This window comes from Herpailurus yagouaroundi, unplaced genomic scaffold (assembly GCF_014898765.1).
Source record: "Herpailurus yagouaroundi ecotype Mexico unplaced genomic scaffold, PumYag 93705, whole genome shotgun sequence".
In the NCBI taxonomy this organism is placed as follows: domain Eukaryota; kingdom Metazoa; phylum Chordata; class Mammalia; order Carnivora; family Felidae; genus Herpailurus; species Herpailurus yagouaroundi.
In genome coordinates, this window is record NW_024421357.1 from 1 (window position 1) to 6,254 (window position 6,254).

Genomic DNA, 6,254 nt, shown 5'->3' on the forward strand with positions numbered 1-6,254 from the left:
GGCCCAGGGGCCAGCCAGCGTCAGGGGAAGGGCCGGCCACGTGCTTCCGGCCTCCATTCCCCACCGGATGGGCTGCGTGGGTCTCACATTCCCAGATCAGGCAGCTCTCAAAAAGGACGGTCCTATTGGGCATAACCCCATCTGAGCTGCAGTGACCTGGGTCTACGGTCCTGCTAGACAGGTGACCCTCTCTTGTAGCCAACAAACACTCTTGATGTCCAGCTTTTGCAAATCACAGGTGAGGGCCGAGGCATCATGCAGTAAGGTCCTGGGTACTGACCGTGGGCTTGCAGGGGCCCAGCGCTGCACAGCCCTGGTCCTCGGAGCCCCCCTCCAGCTCTGGCACCGACCTGGCCAAGGCGTCCTGGGTCTCCTGGAGGTAGGCGGTGCTTGGGTGGGGGTGGGCAGTGGGAGGTGGGGGTGGTGTTGGCTGGCCAGCTGGTGGGGTAGAGGGAGATGGGCAGGGCCGCGCAGGTGGGAGGCATCCCAAGTTTTTCCAAAGAGCACTTGGGAGGGAATATTCTCTCTCCGGCTTTGCGTGGACAGATCCCAGGAGGGAGACAGACTGGCAGGACTCCTGAGATGCCCTGTTCAGTCCTGACTGGGGATGAGGGTAGGGAGGACAGATGTGCTCCCAGAAGCTCCCAGCCACGAACCCCTGGGTCCCTTGGTGGAGGAGCCACGCATGTGGACAGTGAGGCCTTCCATGCCGGGAGCCGATCCATCCAGCCTTCCTGATGGCACAGCCTGGGCAGCCGGCGGAAGGGCAACGCACAGCGACCCTCCGAATGGGAAGCTACTGGTATCCCTCCTCTTACTCATCATGGCCATCCCCATGGTCCAATTGGCACTGATGATGCAAAAGAAACCCATGGGGGCAAACTCGGGGATATTTTCTGGGGATGACCCCCAGGACAAAAAAGAAACCTTCTATCCAGCCAGTGCCACCCCCGCCTGCCCGTCCCCTACCTAAAGGAAGGATAGCCCCATATGTTTCCCAGCCAGGGAGGGGGGCACACGGGTTCGAAAGCCCCACTCCGGCAACAAAGCAATGTCTCTATGGCTATGAGTTGCTCCAACCCCTAGGCCCACTTGGCCCCCAGGAGGCATTCCAGATGGTAACTGGACCCGGTGGGTTAAGGTACAGAATGGTTCATTAGTTCCCGGGTATACGTTGTCTCTCTGGGAGCGCATAAGGTGTGGGTTCCCAGCCCTCTTGGCTCCCTCCAGGCACCCCAGACCAAAGCGAATACTTTTGTTCCTTCTACCGCAAACAGTTCAAAGGAACAATGAAGAAGTCATGTCCCTGTAAACGTTCCACTCGAGGTGTTGAGAGCTAGAGGACCTTTCACGAAAATAGCAAAGCAAATGCTTTATAGACTATAAATAAATAAACGTAGATACATAATGAAAATAATATGAAGAAATTACTCGATAAGCAAAGGCCAGGAGGGAACGTTACAAGAAAATAACCATGAGGTTCCTTGATGGGCGATTACACAAAGGAACGTGTTTAGAATTAGGTAAAGCCGAGAAGCGTAGGTGACGCACGCTACAAGGAAATCGCTAACACATATAACGCCAGGCTTGCCACGGTAAGGCGGCCAGTCGGACGCACTGCTGTCGTGTCCATTTCTTATTCTCGCCGATGCCGTTCATCCTTCGGGAACCCCCGGACCTGCTGGGGCTGGACTCCGGCACCTTCCGGAAGGCTTGGGTCTGGTGTGGGGGAATGAAGGTAAGCCCTTGATGGGTTTTTTTCCTTCCTCCCTTCCTTCCTCCTTTCCTTCCTTCCTTCCTTCCTTATCCTTCCTTCCTCCCTTCCTGCCTTTCTGCCTTCCTGCCTGCCTTCTTTCCTTCCTCCTTTCCTGCCTTCCTTCCCTCCTCCTTTCCTTCCTGCCTGCCTGCCTGCCTGCCTTCCTCCCTTCCTGCCTGCCTTCCTCCCTTCTATGTAATAATACAAGTGCCTGACTCAGTCATTTATTGCAGAGGTTCCCATTTCGAAGATGGCTGTCTCCAGTGAACACACTGAGAGCACGCAAACAACATGATGTGCATGGCCAGCTGCGACACATCTTGATTGGTTCTGATAATGGACTATTTGGGCCGCTTGTCTTTTCTTTTCCTGTGCTTTAACTTCCTGGGGTTCTGTTTTGGCAGCTCACATGCGCTCTCTCCTTCTCCCTCTTCCCTTCCCCCTCTACATCCCCCTCCCTCCAACCCACACCCTGAACTTGTTTTGTGGCCACACCTGTGCTGTGTGATTTCCAGGCCTGATATTTTTAAAGTTTTTCAGAGTTTCCTGAGAGTCATAGCTGGAGGGTTTCTTGCAATCCTAGGAACCACCAGGGCAGGTCCAGGCACAACACTGGTTGTTAAAAAGCTGAGACCCAACAAAGCAGGTAGACGGTGGGGAGAGCCCAGGGCTGAGGGAAAGTCTCCAGGGCCCCCCCCCCCCCACACACACACCCCTCAATAGGGAAGTGGGATAGCAGCTGACCCGGCCTGACTTGAGTGCCAGGACAGGAAGCTCCCCCTACCTCCTCAGCGTCAAGCCCTGCCCTCGTGTAACCTGACACTCTGTCCCTCATCCACCCTCCTGGTACCCAGCCAGTTTACAACTTTTGAAAGCTAGGAAATAGAAACTTTGGAGAAATCGAAACTGCCAGGGGAGGGAGGAGTCAGAGCACCCTTCAGCATCCGGACCGCAGCCGCTCATCTCAGATGGTGAACCCCAAAACTCTTGCCTCTCTGGTAACTGCCTAAAAGAACCCATGTTGAAGGTTTTTCACAGAATGAGAGCATTTACCGAGGATGAATGTTATCTGAGTGACCCCTCTGTATGCCAGGGCAAACATATCTACACTTACTGCCCTTCTCTTGAAGCCAAAGCCCCTAACCCTAACCCTCACCCACACCTTGACCCTCACCCCTAACCCTGACCCTGACCCTGACCCTGACCCTAACCCATTCCCGTGCTCTAGATGGCATAGACCTTCCTGTTTTTGAACCTCTCGTGTATGTGGGGTTTCTAAACATACAAAATTAAATTTTATTTTCTCCTGTTAATCGTTCTCATGTCAACTTAGCCAAAATAGTTTTTGAAGGGTAGAGGGAAGTTTTTCCACGCTGATGCTGAGTGTCTGCCCCACAGAAGCCTCTGCCTTCTCCAAAGGGTCCCAGAAGAGAGAATGTTGGGAGCTCCGGCACATGGCGGGGATACAAAGGGCCTCTCTGATCTGGAACGTTCCACTGTGTCCTCTAATGCATTGGTACTGGGCCCACTCAGAGCTCTGACTTGGTGATCTTATTCAACCCTGCTTACGTGGGCGGGTCTGCCACCAGGTCAGCTGATGTCCATGTCCGCACCTGGCTGGCCCCACCACAAAGGTTCTCACGCAGAAGGCCAATGACGCCAAAATCGTTGTCAGAGGGAAGGGAGGTGGGGGGTACAGGCTTCCACTTATGGAATGAGTGAGTCACGAGGATGAAAAGCACAGGATAGGGGATACAGTCAATGACGTTGTCATATGTTGTGTGGTGACAGATGGCAGCTACACTTGTGCTGAGCCCAGCATAACGGACAGGCTTGTGGAATCACTATGTTGTACACCTGAAACCAGTTAACATTGTGTGTCAACTCTCCTTCAACTTAAAAAAAATCAATCAGTATAATACTCCATATTAAAAGAATGAAGAAAAAACACCATGTGATCATCTCAGTTCCTGCAGAAAAAGTATTTGACAAAATCCAACAACCATTCATGATAACACACACACACACACACACACACACACACACACACCTAGAAATAGAAGGGAAATTCGTCAACCTGATAAAGGACGTCTATGGACAACTCACAGCTGACGTTACACTCCATGATGAAAGACTGAACGCTTTCCCCTAAGATCCAGAACGAGGCGATAATGTGTGCTCACTCCACGTGCAGCCGACATTGGACTAAAGGTTCCAATCAGGGCAACAAGGCAAGAAAATGAAAAGTGGGGGCATCCAGATTGAAAAGGAAAAACTAAAACTATCTCTACATGCAGATGACATGACCTTATAATAGACAGTCTTAACAAAATCACTAAAAAAATTGAAGAGATTAGCAAAATTGCAGGGGACAAAAGCAACACATGCAAATCACCAACAACGAGCAACCCTATGATGTAACCAAGGAAACAGTTCCATTTACAACAGCATCATAACCCTAAGATGCTTGGTAAGAAATTTACCCACAGACTTGCAAGACTGGTGTGCTGGAAGCTACAGATGATTGCTGAGAGGAATCAAAGAGGCATAAATAAACAAAAGCCAACCCACGTGCGCACCCCTGAATTCTTGACACGGTTAATATGGCAATACTGCCCAAATTTATCTACAGTTTTGATGTAATCACCATCAAAATTCCCACTGCGTTCTTTGTTGTTCTTTTTTTTTTTCTTTCCAGAAAGGGTCAAGTGGATCCTAAAATTCACATGGAATCATCAGGCCAAGACAATCTGGACAAATCAGAACAAAGATGGAGGCCTGCACTTGGTGATTTCAAAACTTCCTATGAAGCCGTAGTGATCCAGACAGTGTGGCACTGGCGTGAGGACAGGCATACAGGCCAACGGAATACAATTTAGAGTCCAGTAATAACCCTGTACTTTATGGTCGACTGACATTCAACGAGGGGGCCAATACCTTTCCAAAATGGCGCTGGGCAACTGACATCCATGCTGAAAGGAATGGAGATGGACCTTTATCTTGCGAAGTATACAAACATTAACTCAAAATGTTTCAAAGACCCAATATAAGAGCTAAAACTACAAAACGGTTACACAGACAAAACGGTTCGATTAGGCAACGGGCTTCTTAAACATGAGACAAGCAACAAACAAAAATGGATAAATCGCACGTCGTCAGTGAATTAACACGTTTGTGCCTCAGAGGACTCTCTCAAGAAAGTGAGAAGGCGACCAGAAAACTAGGAGAGAATTCTTGCAATTCCCATATCCGATAAGGGACTGGTGTTCGGAATGTAAAAGAACTGTTACAATTCAACCAGGAGACAAACAGCCCGATGAGTAAAAGGACAAGGGCTTGACCAGACTTTCTGCAGGCCCATGAACGACCCCCAAGCAGGTGAGAAGGGTTCTCGTGGCAGCGCTCACCAAGGACCCGCGCCAGGCCACAAGGACACAGCACTGACAGTCACTGGAGCGGCTCTGACTTGTTTGCGGGAGCCCCAAGTGTTGGTGAGGGGAGGAGAAGTAGAAGCTGTCATACATGCTGTAGAAAGAGTCTGGCAGCTCCTCAGAAAGTCCTGACATGACTCGGTCCTTCCACGCCTGGGAATGCATGGGCGGAAAAACGTGTTCACACAAAACTTGCACGCACGTGTTTCCAACAGCATTATTCACAAGAACCAAAAATGTCTGCAAATTGATGACTGAAGAAGCAAATACATGGTACCCTTACCATACAATACCTGTCACCTGTCAGAAGGAAGGCAGTTCTGATTTGCGTGGCCACGTGGGTGAGCCCTGAAAGCATGAGCTCAGTGAGATAAGGCCAACGAGAAGGCCGCGGCCTGTGGGCTTACAGGCCTACACGGAATGCGTGACAGAAGGGAAATCCAACCACACAGAAGGCGGAGAGGCCCTTCTAGGAAGTAAGGTTCAGCAGATGTGGGCACTGCATCATGGGTACCTGGTTTCTTTTGCCACGGGGAAAACACTCAGGGCCACGTGGTTGTGAGAGCTACACAGACCGAGAAATAGGAAAAGCCACGTAAATTGTGCCCTTTTGATGGGTAAAATGGCAAACTTTTGTGTTAGGCAAATTTTACCTGATTAAAAATTAAATCATATACCCTTTAAATTAAATAAATGAAAGTAAATGAGGCACCTGGGTGGCTCAGTCGGTTAAGCATCCGACTTCAGCTCAGGTCATGATCTCATGGTTCGTGGGTTCGAGCCCCATGTGGCGCTCTGTGCTGACAGCTCGGAGCCCGGAGCAGCTTCGGATTCTGTGTCTCCCTCTCTCTCTACCCCTCTCCTGCTCACACTTTGTGTCTCTCTGTCTCAAAAATAAACAAACATTAAAAATTTTTTTAAATGGACAAATGAGAGTCAAAATACATATGATTAGGCAGAACACATCCCTCGGCAAGCTGTCAGCACGTTTTACCTTCGTGCACGAGAGGGGACGTCTTTAGCAGCCACGTGGTGGGAAGGGACACACAGGCGAGCTACTGCCCGCC

At 50.3% G+C, this 6,254-nt stretch overlaps 2 long non-coding RNA genes across 2 annotated transcripts; one reads left to right on the forward strand and one right to left on the reverse strand.

The window, feature by feature from the left end:
* Positions 1 to 392: 392 nt before the first annotated feature.
* Positions 393 to 3,619, forward strand: LOC121026399 (uncharacterized). Its single transcript, XR_005788350.1, has 3 exons — positions 393 to 407; positions 3,189 to 3,193; positions 3,432 to 3,619. It is a non-coding gene; the product is annotated as an uncharacterized LOC121026399 (long non-coding RNA).
* Positions 3,024 to 5,891, reverse strand: LOC121026400 (uncharacterized). The gene is made up of 2 exons (XR_005788351.1): positions 5,164 to 5,891; positions 3,024 to 3,613 (listed from the first exon to the last, which is right to left on the reverse strand). It is a non-coding gene; the product is annotated as an uncharacterized LOC121026400 (long non-coding RNA).
* Between the last annotated feature and the right edge of the window lie 363 nt (positions 5,892 to 6,254).